The 25169-nt window shown below is 38.1% G+C and overlaps 1 protein-coding gene and 1 pseudogene across 8 annotated transcripts in view; one reads left to right on the top strand and one right to left on the bottom strand.

Annotated features, from left to right (window-relative positions):
* Window positions 1-25169, bottom strand: part of FOXO3 (forkhead box O3) — a 123877-nt gene that overhangs the window by 65235 nt on the left and 33473 nt on the right. Inside the window, exon 1 of one of the 8 annotated variants that reach the window (XM_054557958.2) lies at window positions 1589-2136. The exons of the other annotated variants lie outside the window; for them this stretch is intronic. The gene's annotated coding sequence lies outside the window, so the exon portion shown is untranslated. Of the gene's footprint in view, window positions 1-1588; window positions 2137-25169 lie in introns of those variants that run through there. 8 annotated transcript variants of the gene reach the window in all.
* Window positions 1330-9243, top strand: LOC112133741 (small ubiquitin-related modifier 2-like; annotated as a pseudogene).

The raw sequence follows: 25169 nt of genomic DNA, 5'->3' as shown, positions 1-25169 counted from the left end.
TATGACTATGAAAGTTTTGTTATTCTTAGACGCAAATAAACAGATGGCCAGTGAGGAAATGAGATCAACTTTACATCTGAGAATACACTATATTCCACTTTCAGTTTCTGAATGTCAAAGCTTGGGAGATAAATCCAAGAATCCAACCTGTAACTAGAATAGGAAAACTATTTTTATTTCATTTGTTTGGCATATTCCAACTGTTAAAAAGTAGAATAAAGAGAAGTAATGCCTAGCAGGGCACAAAGCACTTAGTTGGTATTTAATAAGTATTATTTGATGACTAAAGAATGAGAAGAGCCAATTATTCCAACAAAGACTAACATATTGAAAATTCAGGTGTCTCTTCTTCAAATCACAAATGTCCTAAGTTAGAAAGTAAAGAATGCCACGTCTGTGTTACATAAACAGAATGCTTCCTGCCTTGCCCCCACGGTTACACTGACTTCTTTTTTCCTCTTCCTATACAGGCTCTGCTTTAAAGAGTAATAATATAGTAGCAGATTTTGGCATTGGCATCATATTTATTATGGATTCCATCTATGATAGAGGAACAACTAGAAAACCAGACAAAACACGAGACAACTGTTTTCAGACATTGGACAACAGGCAGTATAGGACTTAATTTCTGAGAATAGTGAAACATATGAGACAAGCCTTGAACTTATTTGCCTGAACTTACTGCCAGGAGGTAGTGTCCAAGCCACAGCAAAGAGAAGGGGGAACACAGAGCATGTCAGTCTCACTGAGTAGAGGTAACACAGATTAGTAATCAGAGAAGCCACATTCAAGGAGGCCAAAACGGCTAGAATTGGAAGGGCAGAACACCCAGGAGAAGAGAGCAGCACAAAAGGGTCGGTTCCTAGAGTCTTAGACTGATTTGCACACCTCTCAAAGGAAACTACTTAAAGTTAGGGATACGAGCACCAGAAAACAGTTGGCCTAAGAAGTCCTGCAGTTCACACAAAGCTAGCAATAGTTCATGTTTCCACCAGCAACAAAAACAAAAATAATTCACAAGACACACAACATCAGGTAAAGTCCTCAGAAGAATACTGCCTTACGGCGGATAAGTACTCAGGCTACATCATTCCTAATCGGTGCTCTGGAGCCACCCTAACAAAGTTTACATGCTAGCTTCAAAACGATACCACTGATTCCAAGTAACTTAACTGCGTGCCAAAACAAAGTCTAGCGCTTTTGAAAAGAATACAACACAATCTAGCAGTCAATGAAGTAAAATTCCCTCTCCCTCGTCTGCCACTGCTGCCTCCTTCTTCTGTGGCTCCTGGTGCTGCTCATGTGCTCGTTCAGTGTGGACCTGATACCTCTTTTGTGAAGCGGCAGCTGAGGAGAACCCGGTGCTCGTCATGGCTGACAAAAAGCCCCAGGAAAGAGTCAAGACTGAGAACAACAATCATCTTAATTTGAAGGTGGTGGGGCAGGGTGGTTCTGTGGTGCAGTTTAAGATTAAGAGGCATACACTACTTAGTAAACTAATGAAAGCCTATTGTGAATGACAGGGATTATCAATGAGGCAGATCAGACTCCGATTTGACGGGCAACCAAATCAATGAAAAAGACACACCTGTACAGTTGGAAATGGAGAATGAAGATACAATTGATGTGTTCCAACAGCAGATGGGAGGTGTCTACTCAGAAGGGAACCTGCTTCTTCATTCCAGAACTCTGTTCTTGCAGACCACGATTACATTCTCAAGTAGAAAACTGCAATTTGGTTCCAATACATCCCTGACTACTACAGCACAGTTTTCTCTGTTTGTTCATTTCCTCCTTCTCCATTCTTTTACTGTACATAAAAGTAACTGGCATATGTGCACAAGCACACTGCATTTTTTTTTTTAACAGCCAACGGTATGTTTTGATTGACATCAAGTGAAGACAGGATGGGGAAAAATACTGATTCTGTGAAAATACCCCCACTCTCCATTAGTGGCATGCTCATTCTGCTCTTATCTTCATATTCCAGTAGGTTATTTTGCTCTGTTTTAACAACAACAACAACAACAACCAACAAACAAAAAAACCCATAAAAATCCTTGCATACCTTGTTCAACTGGAGAATTTTCATGTTTTTCATTGATCACTGTAAAACCAAGGACAATTTTATAACTTTTTTGTATGTAGCTGTTACATGTAGGGCAGTCTGTCTTTAACTAGGGATAAACTACTCTTAAAAAAAAAAAAAAAAGAATCCTATATAGTTTTCCCTTTAAGTCAAGCATCTTGGTGTTTAAATAAACTTCTTGTTTAAAATGAAAAAAAAAAAAAACTATGTAAAATTCACAATGCCTGGTATCCAAGTAAAAATTACCAGGCATAGCAAAGGAAGAGGAAAATATGACCCATAAAAATGAAAATAATCAATTAACAGACGCAGAAATGAGACAAGATGATGGGACTAGCAGAGAAGGGCACTGAACTAGCTATTATAACAGTGCTGCTTCTTTAAAAAACAACTTGGCAGTTCCTCAAAAGGTTAGAGAGAGTTACCACATGACCCAGCAATTCCCTCCTAGGCATACACCCAAAGACTTTAAAATAATGTCCACATAAAAACTGGTAACAAATGTTCACAGCAGCATTATTCATGATAGCTAAAACTGGAAACAATTCAAATGCCCAGCAACTGATGAATAAATAAAATGTAGTATATCCATATAATGGATTATTTAGCAATAAAAAGAAATTAAGTACTGATAAATGCTACCAACATGGATGAACCTGGAAAACATCATACTAAGTGAAAGAAGGCACTCACAAAGTACTACCTATTACATGATTCCATTGATATGAAATGTCCAGAAGAGTCCCTATAGACTGACATTTCATATCAATATAGGCTGAAAAGGAGTGGGGTACATGGGAAATGACTGCTAATGGATACAAGGTTTCTTTGTGGGGTGACGAAAGTATTCTAAAATTAGATTGTGGTTGCACAACAGATAGTTGCACAACTCTGTGAATATACTAAAAACCATTAATTTGCACACTTTAAATTGGTAAATTATATGGCAATGTGAATTAGGTCTCAACAAAGCTGTTAAAAAGTTATAAATATGGCTGGGCACAGTGGCTCATACCTGTAATCCTAGCACTTTGAGAAGCAGAGTCGGGAGGATCGCTTGAGGCCAGGAGTTGAGACCAGCCTGGCCAACATGGCAAAACCCCATTTCTACTAAAAAACACAAACATTGGCCGGGTGTGGTGGCTCACACCTGTAATCCCAGCACTTTTGGGAGGCAGAGGCGGGTGGATCACAAGGTCAGGAGATCGAGACCATCCTGGCTAACATGGTGAAACCCCGTCTCTACTAAAAATACAAAAAATTAGCCGGGTGTGGTGGTGGGTGCCTTGTAGTCCCAGCTACTCAGGAGGCTGAGGCAGGAGAATGGTGTGAACCCGGGAGACGGAGCTTGCAGCGAGCAGAGACTGCGCCACTGCACTCAAGCCTCGGCGACAGAGTGAGACTCCATCTCAAAAAAAAAACCTTAGTTGGGCGTGATGGCACATACCTGTAGTCCCAGCTACTCAAGAGGCTGAGGTGGGAGAATTGCTTGAACTGGGGAGACAGAGGTTGCAGTGAGCCAAGATTGCGCCATTGCACTCCAGCCTGGGTGTCACAGTGAGACTCATTCTCAAGGGAAAAAAAAATTATAAATATACTCTATGTAGTAAGAAGGTAGAGGGAAAAAGGCAGGAAAATGGAAGATACAAAAGAAATAAACCCAGTGGTACTTCTAGTAAAGAAAAATAAATTTAAAAATACACTGGATGGGATTAACAGCAAATTAAACATTGCAGAAAGATCAGTAAATTATAAGACACAACAACAGCAACTAACCAACTAACCCAAATGAAGCACAGGGAAAGACTGAAAATGAAACTGAGAGTATCCAGTGATCTATGGGGACAATATTAAATTGTCTAACTTATGTGTAATTGAGATCATAAAAGAAGAGGAAAGAGGGAGAGGATGGAAAAAAAATCTGAAGAAATAATGGCTGGATTTTAAATTTTTTTATAAAAAACTATAAACACTCAGATCCAAGAAAAACTCAACAAACTCCAAAAAGAACAGATGTAATTAAATAGAGCACATCATAATAATAAAAACCAGTGATTAAAAAAAAATACTTAAAAGCGGCAGAAGAAAAAAGACATCAAGAGAAATAAAGATAGAATGAGCAAATCACTTTTCAGAGACTATGTGAGACAATGGAGGAACATCCTTACTAAGAGAGGGAAAAAGCTACCAATCTAGAAATTTATACCTATTAAAAATGTCTTTCAAAAATGAAGATAAAATAAACACTATTTCAGGCAAACAAAAATGAGAATCAATGCCAGCAGTGGTACATTCAAAGAGATATTTTAAAAAGTAGTTTCATCAAGAAGAGAGAAAATGATACCAGATGGGCATCTGAACTTAAAGGAATGAAGAGCGGGGAATGATCAATATATGAGTAAATATAAACAATATTTTCTTATTTTCAATTTCTTTAAAAGATAATGACTATCTAAGGTAAAAATAACAATACATTCTGGGGCTTATAACATACACGTAGAAGAAAATAGCACTAACAATAGTAAGGGAGAAGTGGCTGTATATTGTTTCAAGGATTTTACACTCCATGTAAAGCGGCAGAAGACTGACTATCATCAGTTAAAGATGTGTAAATCCTAGAGCAACCATTAAAAAATAACAAAGAGATGTACCTAATAAGCCAAGAGCGGAGATAACATGGGTTCGTTAAAACCAAACAAAACCACCTAACTCAAGAGAAGGCAAGAAAAGGGGGAATAGGACACAAAGAGCAAATGGGACAAATAGAAAACTCATAGCAAGATAACAGATTTAAACCCAAATATAATTATGTTAAACAAAATGGTCTTTGAAAAAATGCAAAAAACAAAAAACAAACAAAAAACCCCCAAAACATCAACAAAAAACCCTCCAAATAAAAGCCAGAGATTGTCAGATTGGATTAAAAAACACCCAACAATTTGCTATCTGCATGGAACCCACTTTAAATATAAAGACACAGATAGATTAGAAGTACAAGGAAAAAAGATCTGTCATACAAACAGTAGTCAAAAGAAAGCTGGAGTAACTATATTATTAACAGCTATTAATGAACAGATTTCAACAACAAATACTGCCAAGGATGAAGAGAGACAATTCATAATAGAAGAGTCAATGTATCAGGAGGATATAACAAACTTAAATGTTAATCTGCCTAATAACAGATTTTCAAAATACATAAAGCAGTATACAATATTATTTTTCAATTAAAGTTTGTTAAAAACATGAAGCAAAATCTAATAGAATTGAAGTAGACAAATCCACAATTACAGCTGGATATTTCAACATTCCTTTCACAGTAATTGATAGAACATGTGAGAAAAAGAACTTGACTAACTTGACCTAATTCACATTTATAGAACAAATCACCCAAAACAGCAGAAAACACATTCTTTTTAAGTACACGGAAAACATTCAATAAGACAGACAATATTCTTGGCTCATAAAACAAGTCTCAATAAATTTAAAACAACACAAAACAGATTCTCCAACCACAAAAGAATTTAGTTAGAAAACAGTAATAGAAAAATATCCAGAAAATCCTCCAAATACTTGGAAATTTAAAAATTCACTTCTAAACAAACCGCAGACCAAAGTAATTACAGGTAAAATAGAAACAATTTTGAACTGAATGCAAAAACAAACTTCATTGGATGCAGCTATAGCAGTTGTAGCAAGGACTGTATAGCTTTCAATATTTATATTAGGAAGGAAGGTCTCAAGTAAATGAAATAAGGTTTCACCTTAAGATGCCAGAAAAAGAGCAAATTAAACCCACAACATGCAAAAGGAAAGAAATAAAAGATTAAAAGAGAAAAAAAAATCAATGGAAGTAAAAACATAAAAGTAACGGGGGAAAAATCAGTGGAACCAAATGTTAATTCTTTTAAAAGATCAATGAAATTGCAAGGCACTAAACAGATAAGGAATGAGGGGGAAAGGGAGTTAACACAAATTATCAACATCAGGAATGAAAATGAAATCACTACAGATGACATATCTATTAAAAGGATAATAAGAGAACATTATAAATGACTTTATGCCCATAAAGTAGACAACTTAAATAAAATGGGCAAATTCCTTAAAAGACACAGACTACCAAAACTCATTCAAGAAGAAACAGACAAGCCAACAGCATTGTATCTATGAAATAAATTGAATTCGCGGTTAAACATTTTCTCACACACAAAAAAACTCCAGGCTCTGATGGCTTAACTGCTGTTGAATTCTACCAAACATTTAAGGAAGAGATACTACAGTGCTACCAAAGAGCAGAACAGGGAACACTTACCAACTCATGTAATGAGACCACCATTATCCTGGTACCAAAAACAGGCAAAGATATTATAAGAAATGTATAGATCAATATTCCTCATGAAGACAGACACAAAAATCCTTAACAAAATTTTAGCTACTTGAATCTCATGGTAACATATCAAGACCAGGTGGGATTTATCCCAGGAATGTAAGGTTGGTTTAACATTGCAAATCAGTCAATGTATTTCATCATATTAAAAGACTGAAAAAGAAAAACCATCTGACCTTCTCAACAGGTGAGGAAAAAGCATCTGACAAAATCCAATACCCACTCATAATTTAAAAAACAAAAACTACTCAACACATAGGAATAGAGAAAACTACCTCAGCCTGATAAAGGAAATATGTGACAAACTTACACCTAACATGATACTTAACAGTGAAAGATTGAATGCTTTCCCCTTAAGATGAGAAAAATGGTAAGGATCTCTGCTTTCACCACTGCCATTCAACAATGTATTGGAGGTCCTGGCCAGTGAAATAAGGCAATAAAAAGAAATAAAGCGTATACAGTATATTTTAGAAAGGAAGAAACTCTATTTTTTTTTTTTTTTTTTTTTTTGAGACAGAGTTTCATTATTGTCACCCAGGCTGGAGTGCAATGGTGCAATCTCGGCTCACTGCAACCTCCGCCTCCCGGGTTCAAGCAATTCTTCTGCCACAGCCTCCCAAGTAGCCGGGATTACAGGCGCCCACCACCACGCCCAGCTAATTTTTGTATTTCTAGTAGAGATGGGGTTTCATCATCTTGGCCAGGCTGGTCTCAAACTCCTGACCTCAGGTGATCCGCCCACCTCAGCCTCCCAAAGTCCTGGGATTACAGGCATGAGCCACTGCACCTGGCCAGAAAACTCTATTTATAGACATGATCATCAATGTAAACAAATCCTAAGAAATCTACAAAAAGGGTATTACAACTAATACATGAGTTTAGCAAAGTTACAAGATTAAGGTCAATACACAAAACCCAATGAATTATATTTCTACATACTAAACAAATGGAAACTAATTTTTAAAATATCATTTACAATAGTATCAAAAGATGAAGCTCTTGGGGATAAATTTCACAAACAGTATGTAAGAATTGTATTTTAAAACATATAAACACTGCTGAGAGAAATTAAAGATGACTAGATCTAGAACAGTCCAAATGATTTTGAAAAAGAACTAAATTGGAAGAGTTATACTACCTGATAAAATAAAGCTACAGTAATAAAGACCAATGTGGTATCAGTATAAGAAAAAAGACATGCAATCAATAGAACAGAGGGTCTAGAAATATACAAAGGTGTCAAAGAAGTTCAATGGATAAATGAATCTAGACTCTTATACAAAATATTAAAATTATCTCCAAATGGATCAAGGTCTTAAATTTAAGAGCTAAAACTTAGCTCTTTAGTTGTTAGGACACTGTTAACAAAATGAATAAGCAATCCACAAACAAGAAAAAATACTGGCAATACTTATTTCTGATAAAAGACATGTATTCAGAATACATAAGGAATTCCTAACTAAATGGTGTGAATACAATCCTTTAAAAAAAAAAAAAAAAAAGGCAAAAGATTTCAAGACACGTCACCAAAGAAGATATACAATTTACAAATAAGCACATGAAAAGATTCATAACATTATTAATCATTAAGCAAATGCAAATTAAAATTACAATGAGGTATCTACCACTACATACCCACTACATTATACAATGGAGAAAAGTAAAAATACTGGCAATTACATGTGTTGGAGAGGATGTGAAACAACTAGAACTCTCATACATTGCTGGCAGAAATGCAAAACAGTACATCCACTCTGGAAAACAGTTTGGCAGTTTCTTATAAAGTTAAACATACACTGCACTTACCACCCAGCAGTCCTGCTCCTAGGCATTTATCACAAATACATGAATAAATATATCCCCCAAAAGTCTTGAACATAGATATTAATAGCAGTTTTATTCGTAACTGTAGAAAACTGGAAACAACCCAAATGTCTATCCCCTGGTGAATGGATAAAATATTCTGGTATATTTCTATAACAGAATATCCATACAACAATGGCATACTTCTCAGCAATTAAAAGAATGAGCCACTGACAAAAGGCATGGATGAATCTCAAATGCACTCTACTAAGTGAAAGATGCTAACACAAAGGGCTACATACAGTATGACTCTACATTTATACGAAATTCTAGAAAAGGCAAAAAGTAGCTCAGCAGTTGTGGGTGGGTGGGGGAGGGAGACGGACTGATGAAAATAAGCCATGAGGGAATTTTTTTGTGGTAATGAAATGTTTGAAATGTTTTATCATAATTGTGGTGTTATAAAACTGTACACATTCACTAAAACTCTAATTTTATACTTAAATCGGTAAATTTCAGTGTTTTCAAATTACAACTTAATAACTATGATTGTTTTCCACAGGTAATTTTCAAAATAAATCACCAGAGTTTCAAAACAGGGAGGCAATTTTATGTCACTGTAAAATTATCCAAATGCCACAAAAACAGCAGGATTATAGGAAAAGAGTTTTTATCCTTTCTGGGTTACAAGATGAACAGGAACAAAAGGTGTGGGTGATAGGAAAATGGGGAGGGCTGCTCTCTGCATTGTTTTACACTGTATTTAAATGCCTCAGACTTCACCCAGTCCCTGCCCTATCACTTCTATCTACTTGCAAAGACAACAGAGTATGAATGCGTTCTCTCTCTTAAAAACCAAAACACAGAGGCACACACAAAACCCAGAAAGCTCCACTGTTTTTTCCTCTTAGAGCACAAAGGTGAAGAGGCTCAGCCCGTGAAGCTAAGAGGTCCAGTCCCATGACTTTCACTTGTACTTAAGAACACTGAATCCTCTCCTTTTAATTCTATTGAGTTTCTTGTGAGGCAAATTTTCCTGTGGCCAGTTTACTCTGAGTTCCTGATAAGGAGTCCAGTTATTAACAGATCTAAGCAATTTACAGGACTCTTAGACTCAGTCCTTTTATTTTAAAATTACAAAAACAATACCTATAATATTGAAGAATATTAAAATAAAGAGGAAAAAAATCAAGGGCTCTCCAGTGAGGAAATAATTAAATAAATTATAAATCCATTCAACCCTTGTCCTATTAAAGCAATGATTTTAAATAGCCATTGTAAAGCCTGTATATGGGGAGGGGAAGGGGAAACAAAGCAAAGTGCAAAAAAAATCTCCTACTGCAGCTAAGCAAACAATGCATGCATATATGGCCAAATCTGCAAGGAACTCACATAAGAGGAGTGGTGACAGGTTTCCCCCAACTGTTTTCTTTTCAAAAATGTACATATGTGTGCATGTATGTGTACGTTAAAAAAAAAATTCAACAGGCACATCTCCTGAGTTTAATGAAAGAACTCTAGTCTAGGCAAAAGGAGCCCTGTTGTCAACAGTTAAGTCCTCCAGGCGTGTTAGCAGCATATTCATACGTGTAAAGTCCTAACTACAACTCAAAGACCTGTAATGATATGTCCTGAAGAAATGGGTGAGAACACCAAACTGCTTTCCAGTTAAAGAGAGGTCACTTTGTTGGCACAAGTGGCTAACCCAGAAACCCAAATACCTTAGCCTTAAAAGCGATCCACAGCGTTATATACAAAGAGAGATGCAGTGAGAAACAAATTCACAGACCTATCTAATGCTCAGTCTTCCTGCTTCCCTCCTTAACAATACCACCTGCAACCTCAATAGTGTCTTTTCATCACCACCTGGAAAGCTAATAGGCCAAATCGTATTTTGGCTGATTTTAAAGCTAAAGAGATCAAGAGCAGAGCTTTACAACTTTGCTCTAGGTGACTCAGATACTAAACATCTAAACCTGGCCTAGAACCCAAGCCCATCAGCAACCAGGTGTGTAACATCTTGGTGCCTCTCCCACAATAGTAGACAATGCCTTCAGTCACCACAACTATGACTTCTCCAGGAACAAAGTGAAATCTGTCTAGTCTCTAAACACTCACTGAAATAAAACCTTTTGGAAGTGACGTGACAATTCACCATTTATTTGGGGGGTAAGGTTAAAAATAGTAAGGATTAGAGATAATCCATTTACTCTAAGCTTACCAGTTATAAACCATAGCTTTACTAAATGTGAATTACAATAGGCTGATCTTAAAGACCTTTAAGAACTAACCTCCAATAACCTCTTCTACATCATGTCCTCTGGTAACTGTTCATTTGGATTAAGGCAAAACCAACCAAAGCTATTCTTAATAGCTTGAGGTCCAGCTCACAAACCTCCACAGCTGGCCAAGTACCGTAGCAACCTCAGCGTTAACAAAAGGAAACATGTTCTATACTGCTGAGCATTAACTGCTTAAGCAACTGTCCTGAGGTTGAAACAAATCTGTCCTGGGAATTTAGGGCCCGTTTTCTGGACTTTGGGAGGGGAGGGATAGAGTAAAATAAAGTTAAGCTTACCCCTACCCTCTCTCTGAGAATAGGAGATTTCTTCAAACTTTCTGAAGCATTTACTATTAGAAATGTGAAACCCTGTAAAAGTACCAAGGCCAAAGAAGAGCCTTTAAATTGTTTTCCACTTGTAACCACAATGGAGTAGTTTTCAAATAAACCCAAAGATAGCTAAACGGGATCCTAAATGGTACACTCTGTTCAGAAACCATAGAGTTGGCTCTTTGGTTTCTGATATTTGGTTTCCTGGTTTCTGTCGGAGTATTTTTGTTCCTGGATTTTGTTTTTGATACAGAAACTGCAGTAGCACCAGAAAAGAGCAGTTGTTTTTTTAACCCAAAAAGTTCTGCAAAGTTCTCTGAGTATCCCTCTCTTTAGGACTGTGCCTCCAATCCAGTTCATGTTCCATTTCCCTCTGGGGACAAAAGACAATTCCCAGTTAGAAATTAGCCTCTTTGGCAGAACTACTTGTAAGACCAGAAAATAGGCCAGTGATAGCCAATTCTCAATCATCTTTAAATAAAGTGAGAGCGTCACTTAATTTATCCAAGCATCAGTTTTCCAAAGGGCTGAACTAGAGATCTCACTCCACTCAAGTGTTCTAAAGATGATTCTGAGTATAGAACAGACACTTCAGTTTGAAACAGAGAGAAACTTGAGGTGATCTTAAGGCCGACTGGGAGTATGCATATGACTATGTACATTACTTCTGATGAATAAAATGAGGGAACTGGACTAGAATTTCCACTTATCTTTCAACTCTACCATTATATGATCCCAAAGTCCTTGGAAATGGCAGTAAATAGGGCAGGACTGAAAGTTAGACCTGCCACCAACTCTCCAAATGCCACTGCTCTGAAGTAAGAATCTGGTAATGATAAAGATTAGTTCTTCCAGGATAATAATCTACTGTTAAACAACATACATTTCTATTAGGATGGGATCTTCTTTAGGCAGAGGGATTTTATCTTTTGTTCACTGATGTATTCATTCCCCAACCCTCTAACAGGAGCTGGCACACAGTAAGCATCAATAAATATTTATTGAGTGAATGAATAAATTTTGTCCTTAGCATTTGAAGTAAGCCATCCAAAGAATATAATCTGCAAGTCCCTAAAGGCAGAGGGATGCTTATATTCTACTACATGTCAGCTGGCAGAAAAATTAGGATACAGGGACTCCCTCAGACTTTAGAGACTGAAAAGAATGTATCTATAATCATCTAGACATCTAAACAGAGCAAGAAAAACAGGGTTAGAAACAAACACATTTTACAATCCCATTTTCAAAACATGTAACCTTTCCAGGATCAGAAAAGAAAATATCAGTGAAGCAAGTTTCTGAAGGGAGTACGGAAACTCTTTCTTCTTCTTTTTTTTTTTTTTTTTTTTGAGACAGTCTGGCTCTGTCACCCAGGCTGGAGTGCAGTGGCAGGATCTCGGCTCACTGCAACCTCCACCTCCTGGGTTCAAGCAATTCTGCCTCAGCCTCCCAAGTAGCTGGGACCAAAGGTGCACGCCACCACGCCCAGCTAATTTTTGTTTTAGTAGAGATGGGGTTTTGCCATGTTGCCCAGGCTGGTCTTGAACTCCTGAGCTCAAGTGATTTGCCCTCCTTGGCCTTCCAAAGTGCTGGAATTACAGGCTTGAGCCACTGCGCCCAGCTGAAATATTCTTCTTCTAAGACATTTCAATTTGGGATAAAAATTCTTTCATCTCCTAAGTATGACTGTTCAGGTATGAAAGACAAAACATACAAGTTAATAATTAAAAAGTCTATGAGTTCTAAATTCCCCAAGTCTGAGAAACAGTGACAACACCTTGCTCCGAAATATCCTAATATCCCAAGGGTTCATTTGTGTTTTTACACATAACAAAACAAAAACAAAAATAAAAACAAGAGACATCTGGTGGCAGGACAAGCATTGTCTTCCTCAACTTACTCTGCATCTTTATGGGACCCCCATCCTCACCCCCTCCTGTCACACTAGGCATCAAAAATGAAAATCACACACAACAGTGGTCAAATAGCTAGATTACATAAGGCTTTAAAAAGAGCTGTGCAAGGTAGCATGTGCTAAAGGTGATCAAAATATACATTTTAACTATTGAAAACAGGTAGTCCAGTCACTAAACTCTTGGTAAAAGCAGAACAGGCTGGCAAAAGGACTAGAAAAGTTTGTCAGTTCCTGGCTTTCTGAACCTGCTTGTTCACAAGGCTGCTTGCTTCCTGGGAAGAGAAGAAGAAAGTTTTTCATGGAGTCTCCTGTAGCTAAGCCTTAATCATAGCCTGGCAAGACTGTGCAGACACTTCGAACTTGAGAAGACATTTTCTCTTTTTCTCCTTCTGACTTTTTGTTATACCAGTGGCACTGCCATGTGTGTCAAGAACCCAAAGAGTTTAGGGGGAAGGGGAGGAATATCACAATTGCAGAGGCCTGATTACTATGCAGAAAACACCGCCCTACCAGACAGACTTGCCAACGAACCGCCCTTGGGAAGGGTACAGTCTATGGGGTGAACAAAGGGGCTGATATACTGTGGAACTGGATTCAGAGAGACCTCCTCATCTCCAAAGCTTCTGGATTTCTAGGCAAGAGCAGCAATTAGGCATTAACTGACAAGAACATTATTTACAACAGGGAAGAGGTTCTGATGAGTCTCCCAGCATACTGTACAGAAGTCTAGTCTTCAAACCTTTAATACCAAATTAGTTGCTTTCTCATCCTGCCCCACCTCTTTTAAATTCTAATTGTTCTGTTTCGCACCAAAGTTCCTTTGTGGCACAAACTATTTTAATTTACTTGTAACTCTTACATAAAAACCTCCAAAGCATTTTACCAATGACAATTTGCAAAGCAATTAACTATCCAGGATCACATGCTCACATGATAAAATAAAACTTTTTTTGGTCGTTTGAGTGATTTGAAAGCACTACATTGAACAAAATAATTGGATCTTGTGACTTCTCCCTTCAACCTAATTTTCATCTAATTTGCTGTCCTACATGCGAATTTGCCTCATGCTGCATTTCCATGCCTCCCTCTCAGAACCGTTCAGCCCCCTGGCTTGTTCCCTTACTTTATCTAAGCAGGTAATCAAAACAAGAAACATCCTGATATTCCCTGTGCTAACACAAAACAAAACAAACAAATCTTTCCCTTCTAGGATAAGTCTAATCATCCCTGAACCATTTCTGAAATCAGACCTGTAATCCCACTCCTATTTACCAGAAGTGTCATTTGAGGCAAGCTTTTAATTGATCTAAGCCTCTGTTTCTTTTTCTGAGAAATGAGCAACTTCCAAGGTATAGATTGGAAATACTGTATGTAAAAGACACAGTAGTGTCAGACACAGAGTGAATGCTCAAAAATTATTAATAGTTTTCAAAATCGCAAAAATAAAATGAAAAAAAAATAGTAGGACTGGACGCGGTGGCTCACATCTGTAATCCCAGAACTTTGGGAGGCCAAGGCGGGCAGATCACAAGGTCAGGAGTTCGAGACCAGCCTGGCCAATATGGGGAAACCCTGTCTCTACTAAAAATACAAAAATCATCTAGACGTGGTGGTGGGCGTCTGTAGTTCCAGCTACTCGGGAGGCTGAGGCAGAAGAATTGCTTGAACCTGGGAGGCGGAGGTTGCAATGAGCTGAGATTGTGCCACTGCACTCCAGCCTGGGTGACAGAATGAGACTCTGTCTCAGGAAAAAAAAAAAAAAAAAAAAAAAAAGTTAGTATTAGATATAAGGATACCCATGATAAGGAGTGTGACTATGAACTTCATTTATCTCAACTAAAAAGTTTATTTTGGCATAAGCAACATCTTAAGCTTAAAAATAAAAATTAATAAAGCCAAGAGGCCACGTCCTGCAGTGGAACAGTATAAAGTAAATTTGCAAAACAAAAACATTTGACTTCAAATACCTTTTTCTCTCTTCTTATAGGGCCTTTACACTCCATAAGTGAGCCAAGTCACAAAACGGGAAGGCTTAGAATCACCAAACTCATGACATTCAGATGCCCCACGTGAGGGCATCTCCATAAGGATAAACTTGAGCTTAGACAATCCTTCAGATACTTAAAAAAGGGTCCAAAACAAACAAACTGAAAAGCAAAAAAGCAACAAGGAAAAAAAACCCCAACCTTCAAAAAGTTTAGGGGGCCTGAAACATCCAAACTGGCTGTTTTCTTTGGCTGCATTCACTGGTGGTTGTGCAAGTTCAGTTCTAGTAGAGACTCTAACACTGTAACACATTTCTTGTTAAAACATAATAATGAACAAGAAAGCAAACTGATTATTCCTTGTTCACAAATGTCAGTGTCAGAAGTAATATTACATACTAATAAGTCATATAACATTTCTACTCATTTCAGGCAAAGGCACATCGCTGTTAAACGTTACCTTTAAATTCGAAAAGAACAAAAAATATATCAGGAAGCTTTTCCACACAATCATCCAAAGGTATAACAATCCATAAAAATTTAACCTGCCACTGAAGAGGGCAAAGGAACCCAATGACTTTCACCTCATTTAGTCATCAAGAAATGTATTAACAGTGGGTACTGTCGTTTTCCAGTTTTTCTGTATTACATATTTCATTCACCGTAATTCCAAATTTTAATGACCATATCTTTCCTAAAATATCTACGTAATAATCTTGATTATTTAAGAGTAAAAAGTTGGTTTCTCCTCTAGCTACTTCTGACCTCTTCAATAAATTGTGCCTGATGCTGCCTCCTTTCCTTCCAACCACTCACATTAGAATCCTTTTAGTCAAAGTAGTCTGAGGCTGCAGTTGTTTGCAGGATGTGATCATCCTCAATACCACATTATTTCAGAGTAGCTTAAGTCACCATTCCTAGGCAATTTCATAGTAAAAAAATTATTCTAGGAATTCCTGGACCTATAGATATTTCTATGATCATTACAAAAATACTTTTTAAATTAAAAAAAATGTCTATAATGTACCATGCTGGGAAATTTTTATTTCAAAAATAGAACTAAACTCTGAGCTTCAATAATACTGTCAGATAGATTCCCAGGGCCCTTCTACTGCCCTCAAGGAAATGATGGCACACTCTCAGTTTGGGAAAGCCTGTCCAGGATTAGTTCAAAGAAGATGCTCTACCTAAAACTCCACCAATGATCCCTTCCTCTCTCCCATTAGCAGAGTCCTATCCTCTTTATATCAAGTTCCTCTGGAAATCAGGTTATATTTAATACCTGGAGATCCTCAACTTGTTATTCAGTACTGTATTTTCTTTCCTAGGTCAAAATGTGTGTAAATTTTCTAGACACTTAAGATCACCAATACTATAAGAATCATGATAAACTGGAAAATATGACAAGGAAAAAAAGGAGGGTTCTTTATCATCCCTGAGAAAGTGAAAAGTTTTCATGGCTGATGCTTTACTTGATCCACTTGTTTAATTACACTCATTAGTCTTTAGCTGCAAACATGTAGAAGATACTTAAATGACTGAATGAACAATTTATTATAAACTTTTAAAAAGAGAAATGCCAGATTCTGCTAGTCTCCTTTATTCATTTATTTGTAAGAATGGGATCCTTCTTTGTCACAGGACATTAATTTAGCACCAGAGAAGTTACTGAGCACAACCTCATCGAAGTCATCCTACCTTCTACTGAAGTGATAAACAATACAACCATTTTTTGCTGAAACTGGCCTGATTCACCTTAAAAATGGTACCACAGGTAAAGAAGAAAAAAAAAACTACAGATCAAAACACAAAAAGTGAGGGAAAAAAAGTATTTTATTGAATGAATGTCAGTTTGCCATATTCCACCAGAAAGTAATTTTCAATCCAAAGATTTTTATCTCAGAAAATATAGTATATATTCCAAGTTTTGGTAGGTATGTTATTAACCCTATCTTATTCCTTCAAAGTTACTGCCTAGTCACAGACAGAAACACTAAAACGCTTTAGCATAAAGAGGGAAGAAAAGTATCTCCTACTCTACCTTGTCTTAGCAGTTCCATTAAAAGACCACTTAACTCTCTCAGCTCTAAGAGCTTCAAAATAGGTTCCTATAATACAAAACACACAGAAAGACACATGTACACAATTATCTATATTGCTTATATTAATCGGCCTTTATAAAAAGTTATCCACATCTATTATAAAAAATAATAACCTTTGTTAATAATAAAAGGTTATTTTTTTTTTTGGTTTGGTTTTAATGCTATTGCTTATGACAGCACACTTGCCTCCTTCTGGATAAATATCAGGGACAAATAACACACAGCAGCAACACACAAAAACTCAGTGATTTCCTGTAATTCTTCACCCCCATTCTAGACCAAATCCTCTGAGGTTCTATGAAGCTGCAGAGTCCCAAACTTCATGCAAAAAACAAGATCTTGGTGGTATCTCTGTTACTCTGAAAGATCTTCTTAGGCCAAGTGGGATTGGAAAACTTACAGTGAAGCTTTAGGTTATGCTGCTACAGGGGTATGGCAGAAATTTACAAAGATTTTTTAAAGTAATAATGCTCTGTGTTGGCAAGGGTATGAGAATGGGCACTTTCATACATTGATGGTAGGAGTTTAGGAAGATTTTAGGAAAGAAAAAAAAGAGTGACTAGAAAAAGCAAAGCTTTAAAATTCTGTATGCTCTCAGACATCAATTCCACTTCTAGAAATAAAAGTAGATATACATTAAGATTTACCTAAAATATTTTCATCAGTGATATTTATAACAGCAGAAAAACCCTTAACAAAACCCATTTAGAAGTAATCAGCTAAATTAATGAAATATTTACTTCATAAAATGAAAAATATTTTGCCATCATTAAAATGAAGTCATTGGGCATTTATCCCAGAAAAATGAAAATTTACGTTCACACAAAAACCTGTACATGAATATTCATAGCACAAGGCTTTATTCAAAATAGCCCCAAACTGAAAACAACCCAAATGTCCACTGAGTGATGAGTGAATAAATAAAATGTAACCTAGCCATACAGTGGAACGCTATTGGGTAACAAACAGGAACACACTACTGAGATGTGTAACAACTTGGATAAATCTCCAGGAAATTAGGCTTAATGGAAAAAGTCAATCCCAAAAATCCATATACTGTATGATATAACATGATCACTTATGTAACATTCTTGAAATGACAAAATCATAAAAATGAAGAGCAGATTAATGGTTGCCAGCGGTCAAGTTAGGCAGGGGAAAGGAGGCAGCTGTTGCTGTAAGACAGCAATAGAAGGGGGGCTGGGTGCGGTGGCTCACGCCTCTAATCCCAGCCCTTTGGGAGGCCAAGGCAGGTGGATCACCTGAGATCGGGAGTCTAAGACCAGCCTGGCCAACATGGTGAAACCCCGTCTCTACTAAAAATACAAAAATTAGCCGGGCAAGGTGGTGGGCGCCTGTAATCCCAGCTACTCGGGAGGGTGAGGCAGAAGAATCACTTGAAACCAGGAGGCAGAGGCTGCAGTGAGCCGAGATTGTGCCACTGCACTCCAGCCTAGGCGACAGAGCAAGACTCTGTCTCAAAAAATAAAATAATAAAAATAAAAATTTTTAAAAAGCACTAGGACACTTTGGGAGGCCTAGGTGGGTGGATCACAAGGTCAGGAGATCGAGACCATCCCAGCTAACACGGTGAAACCCTGTCTCTACTAAAAATGCAAAAAAAAATTAGCCGGCCATGGTGGCGGGCACCTGTAGTCCCAGCTACTGGGGAGACTGAGGCAGGAGAATGGCGTGAATCCCGGAGGCGGAGCTTGCAGTGAGCTGAGATTGTGCCACTGCACTCCAGCCTGGCGGACAGAGCAAGACTCCGTCAAAAAAAAAATAAAAAAATAAAAAAGACAACAGGAAGGATCCTTGCGGTGATAAGAAATATTCTGTATCTTGACAGTATCAATGTCAGTATATCTTGGTTGTGTAAACTACAGTTTTGCAATATATTAACACGAGGGTAACTAGATAATGGTACATGGGATGTCTCTGCATTATTTCCCACATCTTCTACAATTATTTAAAAATAAGATGTTTAAAGTCATTGATGATTATTTAATGACATAAAAGTATTCATAATCCTTCTTCCCTTATAAAAATTAGCCAAGACATTCAACCACAAAGTACCTGAGGCTTAAGTGAAAACCAGATTTTAAAATCTTACTTATCATCCCAATCAACCAACCAGGAAATACGCACAAAAAAATTAACAATAATTGACTGCAGAATTATAGGTTGTTTTCATTTTGCAATCTCTGGCTTCTAAGTTTTCTACAATGAACACACATACTTTCTTTTTTTTTTTTTTTTTTGAGATGGAGACTTGCTCTGTCACCTAGACTGGAGTGCAGTGGCACAATCTTGGCTCACTGCAATCTCCGCCCTCCCCAGTTCAAGCGACTCTCCTGCCTCAGCCTCCAGAGCAGCTGGGATTACAGGAGTGCACCACCACAACCAGCTAATTTTTTGTATCTTTAGTATAGGCAGGGTTTCACCATGTTGGCCAGGCTGGTCTCGAATTCCTGACCTCAGGTGATCCGCCTGCCTCAGCCTCCCAAAGTGCTGGGATTACAGGTGTGAGCCACCATACCCTGCCCACACATAGTTTTATAATGGGAGGAAATAAAGTTATAAAGGCTTGTATCTATGGAACATCAATTTGTGTGAAGCTAGTTCTCACAGGTAATACAAACCAGGTTATGTCAGTAGTCACTAAAGTAGTCTTTTTCCTCGCGATCAGCCACAGAAGCTTTCCCAAGTTCAGTGTTCAACTTCTAACTGCAGGCCAATGGATCTAGTTTTTCTAAAATCCTCCCCCCACCCTCCTCATACATATAAAAAAAACTTAGTCCATTAAAACCTGCTTACCCCTCAGATCTTCTCACATAGAGGACCTTCCTCACATAGAGGACCAACAAAGATGCAGGTGGGTCTTGAAAAACCAGCCACCCAATATTTTGCTGAAATGTGGTTCTATTCTGGAAGGAAATTTGAGATGGGACAATCCACCTTCAAAGTCAAAAGTAAGTGGGATGGGAGGAAGAAGATAGAATTTGTCTGAAGAAATGGGATGGCCCTTAACAGAAACGATGATATATGGTGGATGCTGGGTGGCCTTGCTTCTCAGATACTTACTCTGAAGCATATCTAAGTTTGTGAGGCAGATTTTTAATAACTAAGATTTTTTCTTAAAGGAGAATGAGAGATTTTAGAAAATGAGACCATTTGCAGTCAGAAGTTGGCACACTCAGCCCGGGAAAGCCTCTGTGGCTGACTATGAGGGAAAAGACCACGAAGAAGCACGTTTGTGGAAACACAACCCTCTCACTGAGCCCCAGGGCAAGGCACATACTAAGTGAGGGGTCATTACGAGAAGCATTATGAAAAGCCAATCATCTTCAACTATGCTGCTTCCTAAATACAATGTTGAGCACCATTCAAATAAGAAATAATGTATTCAAAACATAAATCCACAAACTACACACATATACAACATTCTAGACATATGTGAAAGCTGAGATGCATAAAAATTAATATATTTCTTGGTCTTAGATGAGCAACAAAGTTAATACCTAGCAAGATTTTTTAATTTTAGTAAATTAGCCTATCTTAAAGAAAATCCCAATAAAAAGGTTATGTTTTTAAAGAGCAGACCCAACCCTGTTTCAATTCAGAAGGGTCATTTACTTATTAACAGGAATAATAACAGAGTGAAAGGAAGGTGGAGGACAGGGAATGAAAAACAGCTTGCTCTAACAAAGTTACTCTGATCTAGGAATAAAAACAGCTCTCATCCCATTTTCTAGAACTCTGTATACATCTCAAGTTTCCTACGTAATAAGTGTTAGCAATCTTTTTAGTAGTTGCATAGAAAAAGAAAAGGGAAAGAGAAAGAATATGCCCAGACAAGAATCAGAGAAACTCCTTGCCGGCCATCATGCTAAGTCAGCATGAAGGAGGTGAGGGGAATATAGAGACCCCTGCCCTGGGTGGGCAGTCTCCAATGACCACGAGGTCAAGGGGTTATCAACCATCCACATCTTGCCATACAAAGCAATGCCCTGGGTAGGTATTCCTGGAAGCATTTGTCTGCCAAACCAACGTCATGAATGAGAGGCTTCCCAGAATACATTCAGAATTCTTCCCTAAATTTCTGTTTCCATGATGGTGAATTTCCAGTAAGTCAATCATCATAAAATGTGTAACACTCCCCTCTCCACAACAAAATCTGTACGGCCCCAGACCTTTTAAAATTATGTTTCTGACTCATGTTGTGTGTAACTTTGTTCAAGAGAAAGCTCTAGATTTTTTTTTCCCCCATTTCCCACCAGGGCCCAGCACAGGCAGCTGGTTCAGAGCAATGGGTCAGTGCGTGCCAGTGGTTCTTTTTTATGTATGCTGCTTGTGGTTGCCTCAGTTCAGTTTATCACTCAGCAACTGCTTGGTAATCCCCTGTCATCCCCACCCTACAAATGTCCCTATCAGCAGAGCTGGGTAGCAACAAGTCAGCAGAATTCAGCTAATCCATTCCTCCTCTAGAGCTGAGGTGACTCAAGTTGATGAAGAAACTACCAAGGAACAAATTCTAGAAAGAGCAGAAAGATGCACAGGGATTTTCCCCTCCCCAATTGAGGGAGATGGAAGAGGGGACAGTAGGGAGGAAGAAGGCAAAGACTAGAGCAGAGAGAACCCACAGAGTTGCACATTATTAACTGCATGGGAACTACATCCTTAATGGAAAACACATACCCCACCAAATCACTGGGAACCTCAAACTCCGTGAGAGGAATTTTGTTTTTATTAAGTTTTTTCTTGCTTGCTTTAATCTGAATGTTCATCAATTCTAGCTTAGACTTTATGGGTTTAAAAGACACTATTTAACAAATATACATAGCTTCAACAGAGGGAGAAGAATCGCTAATTTTAAAACACCAAAAGCATTAACTCTAATTTTAGTACCTTTTAGTACTACAATAGGTGGCATGTGATGAACTCTGTGATACATCTCAAGAGTCAGGCAGACCTAAGTGCTTATTACAAATTAGAGGAAACATGAAACAGCTCTGTTTGTTCCTGAAATAGCTCTCTGGCTACCTCACATGCTGCAGCTGGACACAGCCACATACAGGTCTACAGTATGAGCTACCAAAGCCTGCAGAGGTCGGTATAAAAAAGTTATTGAAACATATTAAAACATGGAGTACCTAACCCCAGGGACTCTGGAGACTGATAACACAATGTGTAATGGAATCAAAGTACCCTTTTGCCCTGTTATTGACAGCTTAAATTTAGCCCACAGAATCCATAATTTCACATAGTCATTATCCATTTGTTAGGTACAAATACCACAAGGCAGCATGGGGAAGTTCTGATCCAATTTAAAAAAAAGCACAATCATTCTGTTTAATAAGAAAGCAATTTCTCTTAAATGAGCATCTTCATAGCTGAAAAGAAAAATGCCCTCCACGTTCAGAATCATAAGCAATTCCTTTGTGCTTAAGCCTATTACCCATTCTCAGCCTGGTGTGCTTCTGGATTTAATGGGGACAGAGAAGTTGAAAAGAGTAAATCTCTGGGGTGACACTGTTTCTAATGGCTCAAGGGGACACTCTTAGGTCTGGCTCTCTTTCTCATCTAGCCATGGAAACAAGTTATACAACCTTTGAGCTGATGTGTCTCTAACATAGCCCAATGGCATCACCCACATTCTGGCACTTCCCTTTTGGGACAAGTTAAGACACAACTGCATGGCCAAGTTCTGTTCTCACTTAGCTGCTGCCATCTCCAGAGTAAATTTTCTCTCCAGTCCTTTGGGATTTTCTCTGCTTATTGTGGTTCAAGATATCATCCACACTTCAGACTCTAAAGAGTTAGAAAAGACTCTAGTTTATTTAGTCCAACAGTTTATTTCCCAAAGTATGTTCTGCTGATAACTGTTTTCTGTTTAAAAAAAAAAAGAAAAAACAAGCATCCCTTTGAGCTGCAACTGTTTGGGAAATGCTGGGTTAAACAATATAAAACAGGTTTCTTTACTGCAGGACTTCTCATGGGCTTCAATCTGCTGGTACACATCCTGAAGTTCCTAAAGGGTGACAGTGTATATTAAGTATTTTCCAGATCCTTTTTTTAAACCACAGATCACTTTTTAAACAAAGTGTGTAATTAGGCTAGTGTTCTGGATTCTCCCAAATTGCCTGTAACTTTGCCTATGGACAGGTACACATTTATTTACCTTCCGCTTTCCTCTAAATGTTGCTTCTTAGTGACCCATCTCCAATTTCCATTTCCTGCTTAAACTTTCTCATTCTCTTGGTAAACAAGTGTTTTCCTTCCCTACGTACAAAACATACTTGAGGAGATGTTCATTCACCAACCCGTAACTTTTCAAGTAATCTGGACATTTTCCCCTCTATACCTCTGAGTCCACATCACTACTTTTACTTTGAACTTTTTTTTTTCATTTAGGGCATTAACCAGGAGTCCATGGATGGGACTTAGTGGGTCCATAAGTCCCTGAAATCATATCCAAATCACATGCAAAATGTCTTAGGTAACCACATTTTTCTAGAGATCAGGCAACACACATTTCCTCAAAGAGGCCCATTATTCCTCAAAAACCACTGGGAAACAATAACAAAAATAGTATTATAAAAATGTTTTCAATGCTAAGGGATAATAGGATGGGGAAGAGAAAGGTAGAAAATAAAGCATTTGACCTTCATGGTAAAATAATGCACACTGACAGGTTATAAGCTTTGGGGGCATTCCTCAAAATAAACATTTCAGGAAGAAAAAAATATGAATGGAAAGTTTAAACAAAACGGACAAGAGGGAAGCAGTATCTGGGCAGTCTGACAGAATGAAGGGGACCAGGGCTGCCACCACTAAAATATTTCTTACTGAATCTCAAAATATCCTATACTTGGTCCATTAATGTAAAAAGTCCATTTCTGGCAGAATTATCAAACTCATCACTAACAAGGTAAAATGGCAGCTTGGCATTTGAACACCATCGGGCCCCTCACAACCATGTGCAAACACAGAGGTCGCTAATTTCACGTTGTGTGCAAAAAAAACTCCCTTAGACAGCAGTGACTTAAAACAGGAGAGGAGATTTTATCCTAAAGTCTTAGGAATGGGAAATGTAGGAAGGCAGATTTTATATGGTTTTTGCTTTCTTTGATCCTTTCTTTTCAAGAGTAAACAATCTATCTTTAGGATTTGTATTAACAAATCGCCTTCCTTCCAGAAACATACACTTCTATGAGAGAGAACATAAAATAATAAAAGTTAAAGAACCTACAAAAACTTATGTAAATGGTCTCAATGAAAGGGCAAAGGGGTCCCCTGTACCCAGTACCTTTGCCGAGTTATTAAAAAACGAAAACTTTGTTGCATTTCTTACAAAACAATGAGTATGCTTGGGAAATGAATTCAATATCATAAGCCCCAAACTTTTTCTATGTATCATTAAATTTAGCTTAAACTGAAGAATGGAGAGATCACAGTTACAATGAAGTTTTTTCTCTCTACCTCCTCCTTCGGAAGTACTTCCCAGTATTTCCGAAAATTCAATTTGCGCTCCACATCACTATCTAAAAACACAATTATGCTCATACCTCTCATAAGCTCAACAGAAATAAGAATGTTTTAGGCCTCGACAACCTGTGGCTTTATGAGGTTTTGCAAAATCCAGCTGCTTGTGGGAGGGGGAGCAGAAAGAGTAGAAGTCACACCTGGGAGGGAAAAGTCTATCCTTGAATACAACATTAATATTAGGAGGATAAACTGAAATCTGAGCCTAGTGTTGTTTGGGGAACCACCATGAAAATACTTTGGATTATAAGCATCTCCACCAAAATCACACATTGTCCCTGACACGTAGGTACCAACATGCTGAAAAGGTTGCATAAGCACATAAAAGAAGGGAGAGCTGCCTACAAAACTTTGCTTAGGTGTAGCCCATTCTTATCTCACAGCATAGGGACTGGCAGGAGTCATGTTTGGAAAGAGCTGGAGCTGTGCCACATTCAACAAGGCCCGATGTGGGGATGAGTGGGCATGCCAGTGCCTGGCCATCCTGCCCTACACCTACTGGGTCACTGAGACACACCAGACCCACAGGGCCATGGGGCACAAGGGGTCCGGAAAGACCAGGGCCACTGCCTGCAAGGCAGACCTCAGACTTGCCACCTATATTTTTAGAGTTCAAAAAGCAGCAAAACAAAACAACACGGCCCAAGCAAGCCCAAAAGAAGCATTAGCGGGAGGTAAAGGCAGGAGGGAGAGGTGGCTGAGGTGAGGAAGGAGGGAAGAAAATGCTGCATG

This window comes from Pongo abelii, chromosome 5 (assembly GCF_028885655.2).
Source record: "Pongo abelii isolate AG06213 chromosome 5, NHGRI_mPonAbe1-v2.0_pri, whole genome shotgun sequence".
Classification (NCBI taxonomy): Eukaryota; Metazoa; Chordata; class Mammalia; order Primates; family Hominidae; genus Pongo; species Pongo abelii.
This window is presented reverse-complemented; position numbering and strand designations above follow the sequence as displayed.